At 53.2% G+C, this 23,937-nt stretch overlaps 1 protein-coding gene across 5 annotated transcripts in view; it reads left to right on the top strand.

Annotated features, from left to right (window-relative positions):
- Tspan9 (tetraspanin 9) overlaps positions 1–23,937 on the top strand; it is a 198,254-nt gene that overhangs the window by 130,420 nt on the left and 43,897 nt on the right. The window lies entirely within an intron of this gene.

Genomic DNA, 23,937 nt, shown 5'->3' with positions numbered 1-23,937 from the left:
GAAGGACCTACTGGACAGGACAGTGTCCTGGGGGTGCTGGAACTCACTGCCTGAACATCAGAAGCTGCCCTAGATTCTGTGGTACCTGGAGCTCATAGCTGAGAGGGAGCAGTCACTGTCACTGACCTGGGTCTGAGGACAGGAGCTCCAGGGTTCTAGGTGGACATTACCCTGAAGGTTCATGACTCCTGGATCTTGGTGTCCTTGTCTAGTGGCAGGGAGAGGATCTTCCTATTACTCCAGATCCCACCTGGGCTAGGAAGGAACCGAAGTTGTTTCTGGGCTGAGTAGGAGATGGGGACTCCGCAGCCACAGTTGGTTGGCTTCCCCCTGCCCCCACCTCCCCTGCCTAGGAGGGCTGTCATGCCTGCCGAGCAGGTAATGAGGGGGCGGGCTGCCTTATTAAGCAGCTTCACTAGGAGAGCAGCTCGGCACCTTGTTTGACACACAGAACTGTGGAGGCTCCTTCCTATTGTTAGAAGCCTTAATTATGATTGTTTCAGTGCCCCCCCCTTCCCTGGCAGTCACCCTTAGGAAGGGCTTCCTCCTCCCCCCTGAGTGGCAGAGCTGCTTTTCACACTGCATGGCCTCCTGCCTCTGCCTTTGCACTCTTAACCACCCACTTGTATCTAGGGCAGCCCAAGTGGGGCAAGTGACATCTGCCTCCCTCATCCCCTGGCTTTGGCTCATAGTCCAGCTGCCACCCTTTTAGAAAACAACCCCCTCCCCCGAAAAAACACAAAACCAAAATCCTCCACTAAACTCATGGCTCAAAACCAGGCTGCTTCCCCCGCAGGGTGGCCTTTTGATGTGATTCAGGAACGGTTCCGCCCTCCCTGCCACCCCTGCCACCCTGCTCACAGGTGGTGGTGTTTCATCTCGAGGCCGGGTCCCCTGTCTCTTTCTTCACTGTTGCTGGTGGCATCTCCTTTCCCCTCAGAGCCTGCCTCCGTCCTTTTTCTGACTTGGTCACAAGGAAGGTGGGCATGGGGAGAGAGCCTTGAGCCTCTCCTCCAGCACCACCATTGCTTCCTGTGAGGACCTTGGAATTCAGTCTCTGGCCTGGAGAGTGGGACGCTAGTCTTAGAACTTGCCTGGCCAGTGTGGGAGAATTGTCGGGAGCGTACCATGAGGTGGTGTTCATGAAACATCTCTGACACATCTACTAAGGACTCTGTTTATGTAAATTAGGAGCTCTGTCTCTCTGTGGCTTCAGGTTCTTTGTCTGTTTATGTCACCACCTTTTCTCCTCCCTGTGTCTGAAAGGTCCTAGAGCTTTGGAGTCTTGTTCCTTGGAGTATTTCTCCACCAGCAGCCAACCACGCCTGTGATTGTGGTTCCAGCCTTTGTCTCCTGAGGCACCTATAAGGTGTGACATGCCAGGGAACCCCACTCCTGGGCTACCCAGGGAGTGTGATGGTGGGAGGGCCTCACCATTCCCACATTCCCAGGGTCTGTGGTGGGCCAGGCACAGGGTTCTGTCAGAGGGGAGAATATGGGTTGACCCAGTGCAGATTCTGCAGGACTGCTTCTGTCTGGCATTCCTTCCTTTTGTGTGGGGGTTTACCAGATGACCATGAAAACCCCTCAGGTACCAAGATTACATGTTCCCCACAGCTGATCCATTATCTATCTCTTGGCCCTGCTCCTTTCTTGGTGGTGCCTGGCCTCAGCTCCTTCCTATGATCCAGGGCAGGGAAGTAACCTCAGTGATCAGGGTCTTCCCTGCCCCCATCACAGCCCCAGTCCGAATGGGATGATCTCCCAGTGTGGATGTCTGGTGCTTTGATTGACAGGCATTGGAACAAATTTGCTTGCTTATGTTTATCTGCCCTGGGGGGATACTAGAGCCAGGTGGATTATCCTCTGGCTGGTTTCTGCTTTAACCATCAAGAAGCAGAGATAGGCTCTTGGGACAGGACATCGAGTGGGGCTCTCACGTCACTGTGAAGCCATATCTCTTTTTCATTCTCCCAGAAATAACCAATTCCATGCTGGGCACTCATTGGTCAGGCTGGTGCAAGGGGATCTGCCTGGAGCCAGGGGCTGGATGGGAGGAGCTGGAGAGCTTTTCCAGCTCAGTCTTCCCAGGCACCAGGGTTTTACACCATCTCTGGGGCCCTTGAAGAATCTTAAGACTCATCTTCTTTGCAGGGAAGTTTCCTGGAGGGTTCATGGCTTAACTTTTGCTTTTAGAAAGACTTAGTTACAGAGAGGGAAGTCCAGGTCTCACAGGAATAGACCTGGTTGGCTGTAGTGGAGCCCACAGGACCCAGAGTCACCCTGGCAAACCACGGGAACCATTCATCTTTGGGTGGTCAGGAGGTGGTTCTGGCTTCCACATCCGGCCATGTGGATGCATCAGCTGTCCCAGCCTTACACCTGGGCTGGCTTCTCTACAGAATGACAGGCATCTTGGGGAAGTAGGAACCTCCCTTCTCAAGGCCCTGCCCCTGCCATTAGTTACAGACCCCCATGGCTCTTTTAGTGATCTCTGAGGATTCCTCTCCAGGGCCTCTTATAGGCTTCCTAGGCCCTTGTGAAAGGCTAGGCCAGGCCACTACCCCACGGCCCACTGCCCTGGCAGACACTGAGGACCCAAAATGGGCAGGTGGAGGAGGGGCTGGGGGAGAGGGGCATGGGGTAGAAGAACAGCAAGCAGCTTCTCAGCAGATGGCCTTGGCCTTGCTGTTCCACTTCCTGGAGTTAGTCACTTTGTTTTCTCTTTCTTTCTGGTGTTCCAATTCCTTATTCATGACTCTGTCCCTTCTGTGTTCTCTGCTGCACTGTGTTTAGGACAGCAGCCTTTGCTGGACCCTGGGGCTGATGCCTCTGACCTTGGATGCCAGGGTCTGAGGCGTGAATGCAGCCTGGGGTCCCTTGGTTGGGGTTAGAGCTCACAGTCGGGTGACCGACATCAGGTGACCAGCCTTTGATGTTTGTGTGTAGCTGTGGGTGCTCCACTGGGAAGACCTGCTCAGCCTCACCTGGAATGAGCTCCCCGTCTCCTCTGATGTGCAAGGAGCATGATTTCTAGAGGCCCGGGTCCTTGAGGCAGCAGTGGGGGCCCTAGTTTGGGTGACAGCCTGGTCTTTGAGAGGAGTGATGGGGGTCACTCCAGACCTTACCCTGCATCTGTGCGGGCATATTTCTTTCCCCTTCACTTTCCCAGGAAATTAAGAGACATTTTTCATTTGGGCTCAGGGGGAGAAAAAAGCCAGAACTCCAGGAATCGAATTCCCCTGGCTTCAGCTGTCTCCCTCCTGCATCCCTGTGGTCCTGCACCCCAGCACCTGGCAACACACCCCTGCCTGCTCCCAGGGCTTCTCTAGCTGTCTGGGGCAGTGCAAGGTAATATTATGGGAAAAGCCCTGCTCTGGAGCCAGAGGGAGGGTTGGTTCTTGGCTTCACTGCTGACCAAGGGGCTCGTGAGGGTGGGATACAGCTTGAGTGTCACATATTGGGAACTTGTTCCGTAGAGCGGCAGTGCTCAGAGATGGTGTGGAGCCCTTAAGAACCTTAACTTAAGGCTTAGTGGAAGGTCTATAGGTCATGGGGAGCTACCCTCAGAAGGAAATAAGGTAGCCCTCATGGAACCCCTGAGCCCTCTTAAGAGCAAGTTGTTAGAAGAGCAAGCCCAACCTCTGAATCTCCCTCTCACTTCTTGTTTGGAGACTTGATGTCTTTATTTCCATATGAGCTTCTACCATTGTGGTGCCATCCGCCATGAGGGCCTCAGCAGAGCAGGACCAGTGCTGGCACCTTGCCCTTGAGCCTCCAGAACTGTGAGCAGAATAAACTTCTTTTTAAAAATAAAGTTAGCTGGCTTCGGGTATTTTGCTACTGTAGTGAAAAATGGACTGACACTGTGCTTTACTCTTAGAGCCTTGACCTCATAATCTACAAAATGGGATGATAAATAATAAGTACTTTCTAGGTTGGCCCAAGGAATCACTGAAGCACTGCCTGAAGAGGTTTCAGCTCGTTGGCAGGCACCACTAGGTGTGTGAGTTTTGCAGGGGCAGATGGTACCTGCTGGGGTGGCACAGCCACGCTTGGCAGGACAGCAAGGGAACGTGTGTTGAGGCTTAGGGTGTGGGTGCCTGCATTCTGTTCCTAGTCTCCGCTTCCTTGGTGGGGCTCTGTCTTCTCTAGGCTTTGTTTTGGTTTCTCCTCGCAGGAGGCATTCTGGACCTCCCACCCCTCCCCCAGCTTCCTTCAGGGCAGGGAGAGAAGGACAGATGAGGAATGAGCTCACAGCCAGCCGGCTGAGTGCTTGGAGATCACAGCCGCCCGCCCCGGAGGTGGGGGAGGAAATCCAAGGTGGGGTGTTCTGTGCTTTTAGGAGGCTCACTGGGGACTGCATGTTTAAACCAGATTTGAAACCTCTTGCTGAGTTTTCTAAAGGAGGGGCAGGAGGAGGCCCCTGGGGCTTGCATTAGCCAGAGAGCCCTGACCTGGCAGGGGTGGGGTGGGGGGCTGCCTTGGGCCCGCACTCCCCGTCCTTCCGACTGGCCGCTCCACTCGGTGCCTTGGCAGTGATGGAGTGAAAGATAAAAGCAGGACCTGGGAGTGGGCAGGAGGAAGAGGGGAGGAAAAAGCAGAAAGGGCAGGGAGACACACTGCCAGGGGGACGGGCGGCCAGCGCGGGCGCCTCAGGTGGTAGTACTGGGTGGTGCGCCTGCCTGCTCAGGTGCCTCAGGCCCCCTCTCCCTCCCTGTCCACAGTGATTAAGACATCACCAGCTGCCGTGTTCCTAGCTCCACTGGCTCTACGCTGCCAATAACAAATGCATCTGGGTAGAATCTGGGTCATTAAAAAAAAAAAAACAAGCTGATATTTCTTTTCTTCCTTCAGCCTCTGGCAGTCCATCCCCCACACTACAGCTGGAACCCCCAAAAGAGGGCTCAGGAAGAATGGGGAGCCCCAGTGGACCTGTTGGCTGTCAGGACCATTCAGCCAGCCAGACGGCCACCCTTGTTGAATGTCTGATTTCTGTGGTGTCTGCGATGTTGTGATACAGAAGTCCTAATGGAGAGTGACGTGCCAGGGACAAGGATTTTGCAGGTGGCTCTTCCCTCCTGTCACAGGCTGGGGAGGCTGGATAGCGTAGTGTGTACTTGGCATCCGACAGCCTTGGCGTGTGCCACTCTTGGCTGTGTGATGGAGCAGGTGTGCTTAACCTCTCTGCTCAGTTTGTTTCCTCCTATGAACAATGACTGTGACATGCATCCCACCTGCGGGGTTGTTGTGGACGTGCAGGGCATGTCCCAGCATGGCACTGGAGGAAGGCTAGCTGCTGCCTTCATTTGTCATGATGATGAGTTTGTCTCCATTGAGTAGCACCTGGTGAGGGAGCTGTGTCTACTCAGCCACAGTGCCCGTCCCCACTGTCCAGTGCTGTTGGCCACCTGGCCAAGATGGGCCATCTGTGAGGATGGTGGGGGGATGTCAGTGCCTCTCATGTCAGGAGCAAAAGACTCAACCAGACAGACAGCTGGGTAACACAAGATCCATTTGAAGACTGCACGGATTTGTCTGTGGCATGGGGATTCGGATAAGCCAGGAGGAATGAAGGGAAGGGGGAAGGGATGGTAAAAGGAATGAATCTTGAAGTTCCTTGAAAGAGACCTTAATAATAGTTACCCATGGCAGCTGCTGATGCTGAGAGCTTACCTGTGCTGGGCCCTGGCCTAAGTATGCTACCTGTGCGGTCTTGTGTTTGCTTTCTATTCTCCTAACCACCATTTTTGTCTTTTTCTGTCCCAGGCTGGCAAAGCACCAAAGAGTAAAGCACTCTTGGGGTCAGCAAGATGCTCGGCCTCATCCCCAATGTCCTGCAGTAGGTCTGGGGCTGGCAAGCACCTGGCTGGAAGCTGCAAGTTCCCGGATGGGACTCCAGAGGCTGACGCTCACTTCCAGTCTCTCGAGCAGGACTGTTTGAGGCACAGAGCTCAGCAGATGTTGGCTGAGGGGCTTCTTTGGAGCAGGCAGAGGTGACATGTGTCAAGCTGAACCTGAGACATTTTCTGGGAGGTGGAGGCATGGGAGAGGTCTGCAGAGGAATTGGTTATTAATGTGTTTTCCTGTAACTGCCAGGAGGACCCAAGCCTGGAGACTTAGCCCTGCTCCCTTGGCCGGTAGGGCTGATTCTGCTGGTGGGCAGGGGGGCTATCTCGGTGTCATATGAGACCCACTTCCTTTCCTCTTGAGGAGAGCTGCCCAGCAGAGGGGCTCCCAGGTGGGAAGGCAGGGCTAAGAATGGCTGCCATTTCTGGGTTCTGCCCTTTGAAGGACAGCTCCCTGCCCATCACAGGTCTTGGATGAGGAACACATTGGCCTTTTTCCTGTGAGATGGTCATGACTCTGGAGCCATCCTTCAGCCGTTGATCTTTTCCAAAGATGTGGAGAGATATTTCAAGTTGCCTTTTACAGTCCTGTGACAGGAGAGCCCTGGAGAACTCGGCATCCGGCTGACCTTTGCAAGTCTGTTGGTTCTTGGGGGTGGAGGAGGGGAGAGAAGCCACAGGTCTGTGGGCCTAGTTGCCACTATGAGGACACAGCTGAGAGACTCACAGTTCTCTTGATTAACGTAGGTGGTTGGTAGGACAGTTCTGTTGGGGCTGCTACCTAGGTTCACACCCTGTCCTTTACTCATTCATTCATTCATTCAGATACCTACTTATGCTGGGAAGGACAAAGATGGAATTGTCATGGCTAGTGTGCCTTGATATATTAAGCCAGTTTGTGTGTGTGTGTGTGTTAAAGGGCAGTATTAAAAGATATCCTATCACCTAATCAAACCCTTTTTTGGTGTCTAAAACATGCTGTTTAAGGAAGCCTGAGTGAATGTGTACTGGAAAGACAATGAGAGGCTGCCTTGGGTACTCTGCTTAGAACTGTGTAGAGTTCTGTACTATCTTTCCTCAAAATTCTTCCAACATTTATTGAGCTTTACCGTGCTCCAGGGGCAGCATTGAGCTTGGCCCTGCCAGGGTGTGGAAAGGAGGGGATATCTCAGTGTCATATGAGGGGGCATGTGAATGGAGATCTCCATTTCCTGTGTGCAGGGCCCCCCTGTCCTGGTGAGGCTGGGTATGGTTTGGGGTGTGGAACTTGTACTTCCAGAGTCAGGAGCAGCAGTAGCTGGCAGCTGAAAACCCTGCTCAGGTTGGACCAGAAGGCAGGGGTGTAACAAGTACTTCCTGGGCATTTGTCAGCACAAGTCCCCAGGCCCAAGGTTTTCCTTTGCCAGGCTAATAGGCCAACCCTAGCCTCCGTGGAGCTGCATCTGGGTGGACACACAGGGGTCTTGGCCCTCAGCCTCCCATCTATTCCCTAAACCTGGCTGCCTTTCCTGAGCCTGCTGTGCCCAGAGGTGATGCTGATTAGATCATGTGTGGACTCGGGTGATGGATAGCTCATTTTGTGTCCTGGCTTCCTAGGCCCATGTTCCTGCCAAGGGCATAGCTAATGCAGGGCCCTTTTTCCAGTGGGTCCTCAATAAATATGAATTGGCAATCAGGACCAGAGACTGAGGTTCACCAGTGCTGGCCTCTCTGATCCTCGTTCTCCCACGATTTATAGCTCTTTCTTTAAATCATCCCCCAGGCCGCATGCTGGGAGGCAGGACCAGCTGACCTCTATCCTCACTGCCTCACTGTGGGATTTGGTCTACATTGGAGGGGGCCGTCAATCACAGCTGGGGCCATCAGATCTGGGACGTCACCACCAGAAAGTGCCCATCAGACCCAGGCTGAGGAGTGGAATGTGGGCAGGGGAGTGCCAGTCCATGGGGCAGGTGACAACCTGCAGGAAGCCCAGTGCCCTAACTGCCCTCCCCTGTCTATTAACTCTCCATTAGCATGCGGCAGTGGCCTTGCCTCTAACAGTTTGATTTATGTCACCGCGGTTTTGCTTACAAATTAGAAGCCGCTATTGTGCTAAGTCGGCTTTAAAATCGATGCGGAGTAATTGCAGTACACGGGTAGTTGGACGACATTAACATGAGAAGTGTGCTATAGTCGTCATCCTTGGAACAAACATGACCAATTACAGTGAAATTCCGCGCCCTTTACCCTGCTGATTTGATGTAGCTCACTGCCAAGGCCTTCTCCAGCATGGCCAGCCCTGGATGGAGATTGTCACAAATGAACTTGTCAGGAGTAGGCTGGGAGCTGTCGTGTTGAAGTCCTGTGGAGATGTGGGGCAGGGCCCTCGTTTGTTTCTTGGCCTGCTCCTAACCTGGTTTCTATGGTCTGTTTCCCCTGAAGTTTGCCGAGACCATGCGCTGGGCGGGGGGAACAGGCCTCAGAGCCGCCCTCGGTGCCATAGTGGTCAGTGTGCCCGTGCTCTGGCTTGTCTGTGTGTCTGCCTTGCCTTAGAGTAAGAAAATGAATCTGAGACCAGCTCCCCATTCTGTACCTGCCTCCCCAGCAGTTCCTACCATCAGTCATCATCTCCTCACCTGTAAAATGGGGAGAGGAACACTACTCTGGGCACTGGGTCAAGCCCTGATGAGAAAATGGGACTGGGCATGTTTCAAGGCTGAGTGCAGATTCCGTGAGGTTGGGGCGGCAGCAGGAGCCATAGCTTGTTAGGAGAATGCTTAGCCTAGGGGCTGATGGGCAGCCAGGCATCTGGATGGCTTTCAGTCTTCTCTGCACATTGAAATCATGTGGTAGATTTAAAATGGATGCTGGCTTCCATCTTCAGATATTCTGGTTTAATTGGTGTGGGGTACGTTCTGGGCATCGAAGAACTCCCTGGGGAATTCCTATGTGTAGCCAGGGTTGAAAACTGCTACCTGGTCTGTTTCTTTATGTCCAGATGGATCTGTGCTGCTTTGGGTGGGACCCGTCTTAATCAATGCTTTATAAAAGAATTTTGCCCAATTGACAGGCAGGATGTGGACGTTCCTCCTTTTTTCTAACAAGAATCCCCAACTTCTTCAGACCCGACCCGCTTACTTGTTAGCCGTGATGCAGGAAGCTGGCCCCTCTGTCTCTTCATATGGGAGGCACCAGATGGCACAGTCCTGTTGTGACTTCTGGTTCCCCTTGGGACTCCTTGTGACTTACGGATGGGACAGCAAGGCTTTCTACTGGGCAGCAGAGCCTGGCCGAGGACAGTGCTACTCCATGGGACACTGCACTGGGCACCTTCATAAGCTGGTGAAGCACAGTTGGAGCTCAGAGATGAGTGGTCCTCAGGGGAATGTGTGGAGCACAGTGAGTCTGTCCCTCCCACTCACACCGAGGAAGCTGGGACCCAGGGAAGGAAAGGGACTTGCCTGAGAAATCACAACAGGTTGGTGGCAGAGGGTTGGAAGCCAGGCCAGCCCCCTACCGAGGGCAGTAGTCCTGGCAGCCTGGCTGGGGAGGAGCTGTCCCTGGCCTCTGTGTCCGAGGAGGCTGTGCCCAGGGGGAGCAGGCTCCCAGCGATGTCTGAGCAGCCGGGGGATCACAGACGAGGCTGAGCGTCTGCTCACAGCCAGACACAGGATTGTGCCAGGATGGCCGCGTGATGGGCTGGGGAAATGACAGCTGTCGAGTCCGGTTCGACGTCAGCACAGGCCCCCTGACAGATTCCCCAGTTCTGTCAGCTTCGCTTCAGTGGTACGCTTCCTGTCTGGTGAAAGCAAGTCCATCTTGTGGGGTGGGCTGCTGTGGGGAGCAGAGCCGTGGTCAGGGTTGCCAGACGGTCACGGGAAGTGGTGCTCATCCCGGGGGCAGTGAGAGCTTCACTCTCTCTCTCTCTCACTAAAGTCAGTGCTGCTTCTCTCTGGGGTACAGGATATTCAGAGGGGCCTCAGCCTCTGTGGTCAAGGAGCTTCCATCCCAGTGGGAAGAGGCAGACAGGGAATCAGTCATCCTGACCTGGTGTGGCAAGAGCTATGTTGGAGGTAAACATGAGAAGCTATTAGAGTACCCAGGAGAGACACCCTGCCTAGAGTTGGGGGGCTCTGGCCATGCTTTATCTGACCCCAGGTGAGCGAGGTGAGTGACTTCAGGCTAGGGCTGGCTTTTTCTTCTGGTGTCTCTGGGCTCTTGCCACCTCCAGGCCTGCTTAGGGAACCCGGCAGTGGGGCTCAAGAGGACTCCCTGTCAGACATGCACACACAGGAGCAGCTAGTCCTGGGCTCAGCAGCACTTGCCACATCTTTTTAGAAGTGGAGACTCCAGGGACCAGTGCCCCTGGTGGGGAAGGTCGGCACACTCAAGGTCAAGTTTGACTGCTTTTGAGCAGAATAGGAATCATGCTTGCAGGCACTGGACTGGGGGCAGTTTTCAGGCAGCTGCCAACCAAGACTGGTCCCTGTGGGATGTTGGCCCGTGGTTGCATCCTCATGGGAAGATGAGCAATGCATCCCTACATGTTGCCTGACTCATGCTTGTTCCGGAGCTTAAAAGAGGTAGGAAAACAGCCCCCTCCCCTTCACAATAGTGGGAAGGTAGGGGCTGAGGGGTTTTTTGAAGTCCAGGGAAGCAGAAGGGAGTGTCTCCCCCTCCTATGCTTATCAGAGAGTCTGTGACCAGGCTGAATTCCCAGGATTAGGAATTCTCAGCTAAAAGAATAAGCAGAGGCCATAGTTGAATCCTCGTCCCCCAGGCCTCTGCTTGTATCTGCACCCAACCCTGTAGCGTGTAGTATCTGAGCCCCTGGAAACTGGCAGTAAACAGCACAGTGGGCAAATCCGAGGGATTGTTTAGTGGTGAAAAATTAAATGCAGGAGCTGAAGCCAACAGCAGTTTCAACCAACACAGGGACACTCAGAGCCACAGAGCAGCTTTAGAAGTCATCTGCCACGCATGTGTCCTGGGCTGAATGTGTCCCCCAGGAATGTGCACAGCCTGGGCTGATTTACGCCGCTGGGGGCAGGCTTTGGAAAACCGCCTCAGCCTCCCTATGGGGGCTGGCTTCTGAGAGCCCTGGGGCAGCCCATCTTGGGAATGGTTCCCATAGTCTGTGCCCCCTTGACATCCCTGAGACACCTACAGCAGGTGCTAAGAGGCAGAGCTCTGCTGTGGGGAGACCCCCAGGTGAGGGTGACACGTGCCAAGTGTCTGGAGAGCAGCAAGTTAGTGCCATCAGCAGGACCACGGAGCCCAGGTATCTAGGAGTAGGAAATAAGGACATGGACAGGTGTTCACACAAATGAGTTTCATGTGGCGGGCTGGCTTGCGTACTGGGCTGTGTGGTTTTACACCACCTGTCCCCTGGCATCTTGCTGCAGCTGATCTGTGTCTTACTTATGCCAGACCTATGTAAGGCAAGGGACTTGGGTGTTCATTTGCAGCTGGGGCCTAGCACCTTTGGGACACCTGAAGACAGGAGGGGGTCCATTGGCAGGCCCTTGGGATCTTAGTAAACAGGGACAGTTGGTTCTGCTCATGTGGGCTGAGGTGGTGAAAAGCTTGACTTCTGCTGAGGTTATAATAATGATCTAACAATGACTAGCATTTGTGGGGTGCTTCCTGGTTTGGAAAACACCTTCATACACATTCCTCATTTGAGCCTTATGGCCCCTTTCAAGGCCATAGCAAAGATAGCTACTATTTATTGAGCAATTACTATGTGCCAGGTACTATTAAATGTTTAACATGCATTTAAAAAATATTCTTATAATCAACTTGTGACATAGCACTTGTATAGTCTCCATTTTATCCACCAATATAGTCTCCAACACCTCTGAGGTCTTGGGTAATGAGGCTACATAAGTAACAAGAAGAAGCTCCCAGACTCTCCCAAGCACTGGGTTTCATTGGCCATGTGCTTCCCACCTACCTTCTCACTTCCTGGGGTGGATGCTCTCAGGAAAAGGTGTCCCCGTTGACAGGCAGACCCAACAGGGAGTGGTTCTGGCTCAATGCCAAGATCTTGCTGCTGCTGGACCACAGAGTGGCACCCCGTCTGCTCCCTTCTCAGTTGGGCATGAACTGGTGCCAAGCAGCAGTTTTCTTGGAGGAAACTGGCCGTCGCTCACTCAAGGGTGTGTTGGTTTCCTAGGACTGCTTAACACTTCACCACAATTTCATGGCTGAAAACAACAGAAATGGATTCTCTCATGGTTGGGGAGCTAGAAATCTGAAGTTGAGGCGTCTGCAGGGCCATGCTTCCCTCAGAGGCTCTAGGAGAGGACCCTTTCTTGCTTCCGGTAGCTGATGGCATTTCTTGACTTGTGGCCTTGTCACCTAATCTCTGTCTATGACTTTATCCTCTGTGCATCTGTCTCCCTCTCCTTTCTCCTTTGAGGACATTCATAATGGCATTTAGGGGCCACCCAAGCCATCCAGCATGATCTAAAGGTATTTAGTTCTTTAACTTATACCTGCAAACATTCTTTTTCACATAAGGGACCACCCACGGCTCCAGGGGTCAGTGGACCTGTCCTTGGAGTCACCATTCAGCCCACTACACAGGGCATCACCAGGTTCTGTGGGTGCAGGGGGCAGGAGTTGGTCACATCTCACACCCAAGGCCTGTGGGATCAGGGGTCTCACCAGCCTTCCTTCCTGGTTGGCCCTGGAGTGTGCGTTGGTCTGTGAACGGCCCAGCCTGCAGCCCTTGCTCCACAGGTTCTGACCGAAGCTGGAGACTGGAGAAGGAATTGCAGCTTGTTTCGCTCATGTTTCGGCACCTGGTTAGCTTTCCCCAGCTAGTCCCATCCATTTCCTCCAGTGGTCAGACCGCTTCCCTTACCTCTGGCCTAACCTTCTGGGGCTCTCTGGCAAGTGACTTTCACCAGGACCTATCTGTGCAGTTTAGGGCACTGGCTAGACTGAAAGCCCTGGGCCCAAGGCCTGGGCTGGTTTGTGGAGGTGGAGCTCTGTGCTGGGTCCCTCCTGCATTTAGCTGGACTCACAGCGGGCTGGGGGAGCAGGCCTTGCTCCTGCCAGGTACAGTTGGGGCTATATGCAGATGAAGCCCCTTCCGGAGAGGCTACCTGGCCTGTCCCATTGGCCTCTCAGGAAGGGTCTTCATCTGCTGCATCAACTTGACATCCTCAAGCCACCCCCACCCGCTGCAGCAGAGCAGGCTGTCAGAGGCAGCTGTGGCTCCCTTGGGCTGGGTACGTTTACTTCTTATATTTGAGGAGGATCCAGGGCTTGTTCCCTGGACAGGAGACAAGGACAATATGGAGCAGTATGTGGATCTTTTTCTTTGTTTATTCCCCCATCTTTTCCTCTCCTCCTGTCATCTGGCTGGTATTTATCTCTGTGGGACTGAGAATCTGGGGACTGCTTGGGCCATTAAAACATCCTCACCACTTGTCCCTCCCTGAGACTGGCTCAGAGCCTGCTTGGACTTTGGTTGGAGATGCTTGAGAGACTAAGCATAGGTCACAGGCATCACAGATTGTTTAAGAGGATGGACATTTTTGGAGTCCAGGAGGCAGGTTTAGTTTCCAAGCCTTCCTGGTGCTCATCTGGGAACGTGCTTGAGTAGCCGTGCGTTCTGAGCTATAGTTCTGCAGCTAAGCTTCCCTCCCTCAGGAGCTTTGGTCTGTGAACTATCTCGAGGCTTTTCCCTACTGCCAACAGGTGGCTTTTTCGATTGTAGGGTAGCACCCACCAGAACCTTCCCATTTGTGCCCTGAAACTAATATTCTAAGAGAACATGTCACTTGTCTCTGCAAGAATAGGTGCCTACTGAACGCCCTTCGACCCTTTGGGATATGGTCTTAGAGACTCGGGATGGAGGGGGTTCCTAAGCCCATAGAGACTCTGCCTCATGCCTCAGGTTTCCCCCAGGCTGCCCTGGGAACTAGTGGGCATGAGTCCACCCTGGCCTTTCTCCACTAACTGCCCTGACCCTCTCCTTCCATCTCCACTACATTCTGGTTTTCTCTTATGTTCAGTGTCTGCTGTTGAACCTCAGTTTCCCCAAGGAAACTCTTGGAAGACTTGCCAGCTCTTTGGTCACCTGGGAGCCCCTTCAGGCATCCATGGGGCTTTCCTGATCCCCTCTGGAGGCCCCACTACATTGAAGATCTGTGGGTCCTCTCTGTCTGGAGGTTGAGAGATTGGGGCATGGGGGGTTGTGCTGTCAAGAGCCCAGCATGACCTACATAAACCTCCCGCCTGGCGAGTGAAAGATGCCTGTAATTGGGAGCAGTGCTTAGTCAAGAGTGCACGCCTGGGTGTGTAAGGATTGTGGTTTTTTAAAAAATAATTTTAATTTCTCTTCAGGGAATGCCGTGCGTTCTTTCTCTCTTTCTCCTATGGAGCCTCTTATCCTCACAGAAGGCAACAGAACAGCAGGTGCAGAAATGTGAGCAGCAGAGGAGAATGAAGGGAAGTGGGGCAGGCCCAGGTTCCCTGGCTTTGTGACCTCGGGCCAGACATTGCTACTGCTCTGGGGGCCTTAGATTCCCAACAATGCATTCGGCCCTTAGAATTTCTCCAGGCAGGAGACTCAGGCTCTGCTGGCACCCCTGCAGACACCATACAGGCTCTGAGATGGGGAGCCCATGTGGACAGGCTCTTCTAGGCAGGGCCTGGCTCTGTCCTTGGCCCAGATAGTCTCTGGCCTCAGCCCCGCTTCACTAGGCAGGGATGCCTTGGGTGAGGGCTGGGAGGGAGCAGTAGCCAAATCCACGCATCCCAGCTGACCTACCTGTCCCCCATGCCAGCCCACCCTGAGGACCTCAATGGACAGAGGCTGGAGGGAGGGGGTGGGGTTGGGTGGAAATTCACGTGGAACTGGCTGCCCCTGTGCCAGTGTGGCAGATGTTTACTTTGGAGCCTGGAAGGGGTTCGCTCCAGGGCGCAGGCAGGCGGCGTCTTCAGATGATCTCCCGGCTCGGGTTTCTTGTTGGCACTGGGCAGGGCCTTTCACTTTGGGGGCCCTGTGGCCTCCAGGACTCCTCCCACCACTGCCTCCTCACCCGCTGTCATGTGGTACCCAGCCAGTGGAGTTGGCCACTCTGTGACTGCACCATGTTCCCTGTGCCTGGGGCTGTCTCAGGCCAGGGCGGCCTCTCCCCTCTCCCAGGGAGCCCCTTGCTTATTATGAACACAGCAACCTAATCAGGGGGTGCCATGGGAGGGACTGGAAGTCTGCAGGGCCTCAGTCACAGCTCCACCAGAAGCCAATTCTGCCTGGTCATGAGCTGCATTTCTGGACTTTTTGGTAGGATTCGTATGGGCCCGAGGACAGCAAACATGATCCTTGACCACAGTATCTCTTCCTGGTGAAGTGGGATGGAGGCCAGGGACTGTCGGCCAAGGCCAGACTTTCTAGCTATCAGGGTGCCCTCACAAACCAGGGACTGTTTCTTGGACCTGTGATGTCAGTCTTGGGAAATGAGTGATTTTCTTTGAAAATATTTTCTCTCCTGATCTCTGGCTTCTGTGATCAGATTTGTTTTTCTTTTTTTTAATTTTTTTTTTTTTTAGTTGTAGATGGACACAATGCCTTTATTTTATTTATTTATTGTTTTATGTGGTGCTAAGGATTGAACCCAGTGCTTCACACATGCTAGGCAAGTGCTCTACCTCTGAGCTATAACCCCAGCCCTTGTTTTACCATGAGATTAACTTATTTCTGAAAATCCTTCCAATAACTGCAGCCTTGTTTGTTTGTTTTCACCAAGAGATAAGAAAGGAAATGGGGTGAGAGCAGAGGAAGGAGGATTTGAATGGTATCATCAGGGTAACTGGGAACCAGGGGAAGCAAGTTCCCTGCCCTGAAGCGTCTCTTCTTTCCCCCAACTCCCCTCCATTGGCTTGTGAACTAGGAGAAAACTTAAAGAACACCAAATCGGGTGGTTTTGAGCCTCACTATAGACCAGAATCACCTGGGGAGCTTGCAAAGCCAGACACTTGAGGTTCCCACCCTCAGAGGGGGAGTCCTCTGTCAGGAGTGGAGTTGGGATCTGTTTGTTCAATGGGATCCCCAGGTGACGCTGATGTGTCCAGTCCCTTGGTTTTTGGAGTGGTCACATGGTCTCTCATGGCCCTGGCCCTTGCCCCGATGATGGAGGATGCCTGGCTTCAGCTTTTACATGTGGTCACAGGCAGGTGGACACTCTCTGCCTCCTAAGGCTGCTCACTCCATCTGGGGACATCAGAGCTGTAGGAAGTTCTTTCCTCTTGGCCCTGGATCTGGCCCCCAGAGCCACCCAGAAACAAGGGTCCTTTTACTTCTCCATGGCTGACTTTCTTATGTGAGGAAAGATGGCCCACCCTACCCAGCTCTCATGATCAGGTTCTTGACCATGTCCATTTTCTCTGTGCACAATTAGAAGTTTCTCTAGGGCATATACCTAGGAGCAAAATTGCTGGTCATGAAAAGATGAAACTTTTAAGAAATACATCAGATCTCAAAGACAAGAGCTATTCTGGTTGGGCTGACTGGGGAGTGCCTTTCTCTGAGGTTGTGGGCTAGAGAGGCTGTGCTATCCTGGCCAGGTCTCTGCTGGGGATAGTTCCAAAGCTGAGTAGCAAGAGCCAGGTTCCTTCCAGCACCATCAGCTCTGAGGCCCTAGCGTTGTTACTTCACAACAGTGGGGACAAATGGAGTGTGCGTGAGCCCATGTGTCAAGGGCTGGGATGTTCTCACAGATATAATTTATTGCTCTCTTTCCCATCCTGGAACCTTGGCCAAGGGCCTATGACAAAGATGAAATATTTAGCTAAGATCTGGGAAGGAGGGATCAAGCCAAGCTTTTGCTATTAGCCCTGGTGTTGAGAAGGTAGTACAGGTAATTTCCATTTCCTTCTTTTATATTTTTTTAGGTACCAGGGACTGAACCCAGGGGCACTTAACCACTGAGCTACACTCCCAGCCCTTTTAAATATTTTATTTAGAGACAGGGTCTCTAAATTGCTTAGGGCCTTGCTAAGTTGCTGAGGTTGGCTTTGAACTTGTGGTCTGCCTGCCTCAGCCTCCCGAGCCGCTGGGATTACAGGGGTAATTTCCTTCTATACCATCACAGATTTAAATCCTGGCCATCCTTTGATATCTAACTTAAATTCCATGGTCTGAATGAAATTTTGTTTGTCCCTATTTATAGAGGGCACCTTGTCTTCCTGTATTTCTCAGGTGTACTTAACATCTGTATTGCAGATGAGGCTGGGGTGCTTCCTGCCTGAGCTACTCTTCTAGATGTGCAGGCCTCCTGCCCTCAACCAGACCATTGCCCCTCAAGGAACCTTTGTTTCCTGCTCTTTTGTGGTTTCCTCCTACCTACCCCTGCCCTGTAGCACTGGGCACCGTAGTGGGTGCTCAATAAATACCATCATTAATTGACTAAGTGCACCTTCCTTTGAGCTGGGTGAGGGCTACTTTATCATCTTTCCCATTCTTTGCCTCTCCTAAAATAACATGCTGAGAGCCAGATTTCTGGGAGGCTCAGATATCTTAAAAAAAAAAAAAAAAAAAAAAAAAGAGGCTTTCAGCTGCATTGTCCTGTGGAGGGGCCTGCAGTGTGAGTGGAGTATGGAACAGTCTGTGCTGCTCTCTGGGCTCCCTCCGGGGTGAGTTGCTGAGGCTGCTCAGGGGGCCTGCAGAGGGCTGAGTTCTGGCAGTTCTGGGAGAAAAGAAAAATATCATTATAGCTTCCCAGGTTTTCTCGGGTAGCAGGAGAGGTAGTGGTGGAGGCCATGAGCTGTAGCAGTTTAAGAAACAAATAGAGATGAGTGAATGAAGGAGTGTGTGGAGTGAAGGGTCAGTGAACAAATGAGAGGCCAAACGCCTTGTAGTGGAAAGAGTGCTGGCCCGGAGCACGAGACCGGGGCTTTACGTCCTAGCATTTTCTTTGCTAGTTGTGTGACGCTGAAAAGACTGGCTGATGTCATCTCAGCTTCCTCATGTGTAAAATGGGACAAAAGTCCACCCTTCTCAGGGCAGTCCTACAGATTAAAGGAGGTCATGCTTGTGAAAGTCCCTGGCTCCCTTGAGGCCTCACGTAACCAGGGTCTCAGTCACAAGACTGAGTGTGATGGGCACATGTGTATGCTTTTCTCCACCTACTAAGTATGGAAAATGTCCTGGCATCTCGTCTCACCACTTCCTGACAATTGCTGGCCCTGCAGTCAGTATTTTGAAGACCATTGTTTTTCCAGGGAATAGAAATTTTGGAGGCCGATGTGCCTGTCTAGTTTGCCTGCATGGCGAAGGCAGGCACCAAGCTGACTAGCTTTGGGGGACTTTGGCAGTCGGACTTAATCTGGGGGATACCAGCCACTCCTCTCAAATGGAGACTCATGTTCCAGGATTCGTGGGGCGCTGCTGAAGCTGGGAAGGAGATACCTGGCCCATAGTCCCACAGCTACTCTGTCCCTGTGACTTGAGACTGTCAGTCTCCCCAGAGCTGAGGACATGCTTGGCTGCCCTCTCTGCCCCTTTTGTGTCCTAGGTGGTATGAAGAACCATATGCCTGAAGTCAGCAGACCCAGCCTTGAATCTCCCATCCTGCCCCCTAGGCAGCGGCTCTGTGACTCTGAGCCAGCTGTCCACATCTCTGAGCTTCACCTTCATTGGCAGAGAGAAGACAGTAGTACCTAAGGGATTGGTATAAGCATATAATGCTAATTATCATTTATCTAGTTCTTAGAGTGCCAGACACTTGGTCAACACTTTGTACACATTATTTCAGAAGCAAACTAGAGAGAGAAGCGGTAGACCTGCCATTTTGCACAAGAAGCAGCTGAAGCTCAGAGAGGTCAGGTAACTTGCCCCAGGCTGCACACCAGTGCCTGTCTCTGGGGCCTGTGCTTGTCCAGGTAGCTGTGTTTGTCCCCTAGTAAATAAGATGATCAGTGCAGAACGGCTGGCATATGTTGGCTGGGTCTGAATTTCACAGCTCTTTGGTATTTACTAAGAGATTAGTTGGAGCTTGCTGGGCCCAGAAAAAATGGGGGTGGGAGTAGAGAAGAGACTAGTCAGCCCATTCTGTGCTCCCCAGCATTGGCTGGGCAGTATCTCCACACCCAGGCGTTGGTATATTTTGGTGGCAGGCTGATGACACTTCTCCAGGCCCGCAGGAGAAGGGGCACGGCTCAATCTGCATGTTTGTGAGGAGCTCTGTGAGCTCCGCTCCCACCCTGGATGTTATCATCCGGGGCTCCCTGGGTTCCTCTTGCTTTGGGAACCTTTGAGAAGTGTCACACAGCTGTGGCCCTGCCTCAGGGAGTACCTGATGGTCAGACAGACCGGGACAGATGTATGGAGTGGCTGGGTAGCAGTTGAGGCGGTGGGTGGTTCAGTGTATTTGTAGGGAGGCCCCGGCTGTGGATGGGTCATTGGTGAGGGCTTCCTGGAGAAGGCGGGGCTCAGCTGAAGCTTGGGTGGGATGTGGCCAGGGGAGAGAAGGGGTTGAGGCAGCGAAATGTAACGAAAGAGAGGGGTCAGCTTGAATTTAGGCCAAGAGCTTATGGATCAACATTGTCCCTTTTGTCACATTTAAAGTGTGTCCTGAGTTGGCTGCTCTAGTAGAAGGTCAGTGACACATGTAGTCCTGGGCCTCTGCCTCCTGATGGCTCAAGATCAGCCAGGCGATGCCCGCTCACCTGACATGTGGCCTCCAAAGCACTCTGAATCTGTGATGGTGAGAGAAGGTTCTGGTACCTGCGTCTTCTTTCTCCTTAGGCCAGGGTTACCTGTTGGCCTCAGAACAGGAGGTCCCTCTGGCTGAGAGAGGACTCAGACATGGCCCTGCTGGGTCCCTTCCCGCCTTGCTCCCCAAGGACAGTCTCAGAATTGGACTGAGCCCCACTGTTCTCCCTCTGAGCCTGGCTACCCTTCTGGTTGGGCTGGTTGAAAACCGCATTGACGTCTCTGGAGCAAAGGGCAGATTTATGGCTCAGAGGTTTGACTTTGGGAAGTCTCCCCTTCCCACGTGAAAAGATGGCAGGGTCTGCATCCCCCCCCTTCCCAGGCCAAAAATGAGATCTAGCACGACTCCCTCCAGCTGTCCCTGTGTCCACACAGCCAGCTGTTGCCCGTATTGGAAGGGCGTCACAGCCGCCATCTGCAGCTCGTTCCTCTGGTATGAATTTTGCAAACAACCATTTTAATCATGTTTATGAACTCGGCATACATTTGTGCAGGTTGGGTTTTCTGCGATGATGAAAAGGCTCAGCTCCGAAGCCAGCAGGTTGGGTCTCAGCGTCTCATCTCCGCCTCATCGAGGATCCTCCCGAGCCTCCTCTCATCTTCCCTCTCTCTCCCCACTTCTTCTCTCTCCTGTCTTCAAGAGGAAGACTAGAATATTCCCTTGGTCTTTCATGCTGCTCACAGTTTACAAAGCACTTTTATCTCTCCTGCAGAGGAGATGCATTCTCCCTGTTTACAGGTAAGAAAATTGAGGTTTGGGGAAGCCGAGTGAGCTGCCCGAGGGTCGTGGTTGGAAGCAGCCGACTGAGCTGAGCTTGGCCCCGTGGTCCTCAGTCTGCATCCTGTCCTGGCCTCTGCTGAGCTCAACGATCAGTGTGGCATGACACATTCCTCCCTGGGCACTCTCACAGTTTTCTCCTGCCCCACCCCAGGACACGTGGGGTGGAGCACCCTGCAGCTGCCGGGCCAGCTTGCTTTGTACCGAATTGTGGTTTGTGGCTTTGGTCTGTTCCCACGGTGCCCTTTGTGAGTGTCATTGAGTTATCAGGGCTGGCTTCCCCTTTGCTGGGAAAACTGAGCCCCCAGGGCTGCTCCTCCTGTCTCTCGCGTAGAGCCCCACCTGGGAGCTGGGACTCCTGGGTCTCTGTCCCCCACCAACCATCCTTGATTCTCTGCTCTAGGGTTAAGTCACATGCCCTCATTTTCCCACAAGAAAAAGTGGGATGAAGAGGACACCACCCTACTTTGAGGGCCCTTTGAGAGAAGTTAGCTGAGGCATTTGACAGCAGAGCAGGTGTGCCATGCAGCGCTCAGCTGCTGGTGGCCAGTGGGCCTGCTGCTGGGCCCAGAGAATGCTGGTGGATTGTGGGGCTGGACCGCGATGCCCATCAAGCCTTCATCCCCAAGGTGTTTCTTGTTTTGTTGTCTTGCTGGTTTTGTCGATGGCATGACTCTTCCTGAAGGAGGGTCAGGTGACTGTCTTCTCAGCGTCAGAAAGAAGTAGATTTTCCCATAGGCCCCTGGCCTGGCGGGACTTAGACCCGAGAGCTTCCCATTCGTCTCCTGGTCCTAGCTTCTGCTGCCTGGGAGCAGAACAAGCTCATCCCCTTCCCTATGGGAAAGAGGGGAGAGCCCCAGCCCTGGGGGCTGGGGTAGGAAGAGAGTGGCCAGGGCTCTGCTTTCCCATCCTCGTGGGGACCTGGGCAGGTGTCTGTTAGACAAGTCAGGGCCTGCCTGCAAATGCTGCCCCCTCATTCCAGGAACTCCTGAGAAGCAGCACCTCCCGCTCTGGGGTCTTGTCGTTATCCTTCGTCATGAGGTCACTGCTGCCTCAGTCTTCCGCTGCCCAGCCCCTGTGGGTAGGGAGTGCGTGCCAGGCAGTCACCTGGTTTTGCTCTCTGCTATGCTGCTGCGCTGGGAACTGGCAGCCAGGTCTGGAGAGGGGACTCTTCTTTGGCTTTTAGAAGTAGCAGCCACGGTGGCTTCTGAAGACCCCCTCGCTGGCTGCCCTGAGCTTGCTTTGGTCAGAACTGGGAGGGTTACCCATAGGTCAGTGCAGACAGCATAGCTGGAATGGAAACCTAGGAGACCTGGTCCCTGGAGCTTCTGCCGGGTCAGATGGGAAGGGGGCAGATGAGGAGATGAGGCAGGAGCTGAGCTGTGAGGAGAGCCACGGGGGTTTGGAGGTCGTGAAATGGAATCCAAGGCAAAAAAGCCGACTCGAGGAGGGGGTTGGCAGGTGGGGCCAGGCAGGTGGGTGCTGTCCTTCTCACGCCTTTTCCCCTCCTAATGTTTTATTGTTGAGATTTTAAAACATGCACCTAAGTAGAGGCTGTACCATAGGCCTTGTGTAACTGCCACCCGGTTCACTGGCATTGACCACTCCTCAGTGTCATCTCGTCTCATCCCCCTTCTCCCTTCTGGAGGATTTTATTTCACCCTTAGCTACTTTCAGGGATCTTTCTCTGCTGGGGACTGCACCCAAGGCCTTGCGCGTGCTCCTTTTAGAACTCTGAATGAAGGGGCACATTTGGAGTCAGAAGGCCCCACTGCAGGCTTGGACCAGAATGTGGGGCCAGCAGGGGAGCAGTCCTGGAGGACTCTGGTCCCTTGGAAGTGACACGAAGAGTCACAGCCCAGTCCCCTAGGGCCACACCAGCGATAGCTCTTACTGAGTGTGTGCTTCCTTCCTGCTGGCTGGGGAGGGGGTTGAACATTCCAGGCATCACACCTGCCTCACCTCACTAACCCTCACCAATTCGGTGGGGGGAATCCTCTCCTCATTCCCGTGTTGTAGGTGTGTGGAGCAAAGGCTCAGAGAGGTTAGGTAACTTGCCTGAGCTCCTACAGCTGGGTAATGAGAAACCAGGATATGAACCCAGGTCTGAAGCCCTTGCTTCTGTCTGTTGATCTCCCACTCTTGGTGGTGGTGTGACAGGCAGTGTGACTGATGGCTCTTCTTCCTGGCCCCTTTGTGGCTTTTGGGGTAGCCTAGGGTTCTGACTGGGGGAGGGGACTCCCTTGACATGGAAAGGCTTGTTTCCTGTTTAAAGGGTACATTTACGATCCGAGTGACTCTCATTTTTACCCCTCTGCCATTCCTCGGGGGGCAGGAGTGGGAGCCAAGGCTCCAGGCTTCCTGGCCCTAATCTTTGTTCTCAAGTGTGGAGCAAGATGTGCCCCTGTGTCAGCCCCCGAGGGGGGGGCCAGCGCACAGCGGCTGGCCTCCTGGTTTACTTCAACGGCTCTCCTCTCCCGTGGCCGTGGCCAGCCTCCTCCGGCACGCCAGCCTCTCCCTGGTGGGACACCAGGATCCCTGCAGCCTCTCTCCTTCCTGCCGCCGTCTTCCTCTAGGACTGAAGCCTCTACCCACGGCTGGGAACCTCTCCATGGAGATGACCCACCCAGCCTCCTGCTGCCTTTGGAAGCTCATGGGGGTGCTGAGTCTTCTTCCCCCGGGGGGAGGAAAAGCCAGGCCATGGGTCCCATCCTCTGCCCCCACAGGATGGGCCCTCTTTGTAAAGTGGACCCAGTGGGAAGACTCTCCTCATGCCCCGCTGTGAGTTAGCATTGTAACAACACAGGCCAGTCCTGCGTCTGCCTCTTCTGTCCTGTCTCTCAGGGTAGGAGCTTTGTACGCGGGGCCACTCAGTGGGCCATCTTTGCCTCTCATTGGGCACTGCAGCTGAGCACTCATGGCCAAGGGCCTACTGGCACCACCCACCCTGATTTCATGGGGGTACCCTGGAAGGTAGTTACTATTGTCAGTCCATTTTACAAATCCACAGCAGGTGACACCCAGGATAAGAGAGGTTAAGTCACTTTCCCTAGGTCACACAGCTGGTACATGAGGGAGTAGATGTTTAAACTCAGGGCTGTGTGACTTTAAATCTGGTGTTCCTTGCGCCATACCAGCCTATCTGCTGTGCTGTAAAATACAAGCATAATATTAATTCCTGTGATGTAATGTGTATTTTGTATATCATAACAATAGCACTAAAATGGCTTGGACGTTTGAGAATTGTGGTTTGCTGGCTGCTGCTGTAATTAGGTTTGTGTAAGAAGACATATTACTGATCAACAAACATGAGGAAGAATGCAGAACATCACTAGTAATCAAAGACACCCAAAGTATGACATAAGTAGTATATGCTATTTCCCTGCTTTTCAAATGCACAGAGATTATTATATTTAGGTCTGTTGTGATGCTGGGGGTGGATCCAGGGCCTCGTGCATACTAAATGCATGCTCTACCACGAGCTACATGCTTGAGAGTGCACGGGGGATTTCTAAAAGCTGGTGATTGTAATACAGTGCTGGTGGCAGTGTTAAGGTGTCAGTACCTTTGTGGAAAGCAGCTTTCCTGAGGGCAGC

This window comes from Marmota monax, unplaced genomic scaffold, assembly GCF_021218885.2.
Source record: "Marmota monax isolate L192 unplaced genomic scaffold, Marmota_monax_Labrador192_F-V1.1 WCK01_AAM20220418_F8-fsc00356, whole genome shotgun sequence".
NCBI lineage: Eukaryota > Metazoa > Chordata > Mammalia > Rodentia > Sciuridae > Marmota > Marmota monax.
This window is presented reverse-complemented; position numbering and strand designations above follow the sequence as displayed.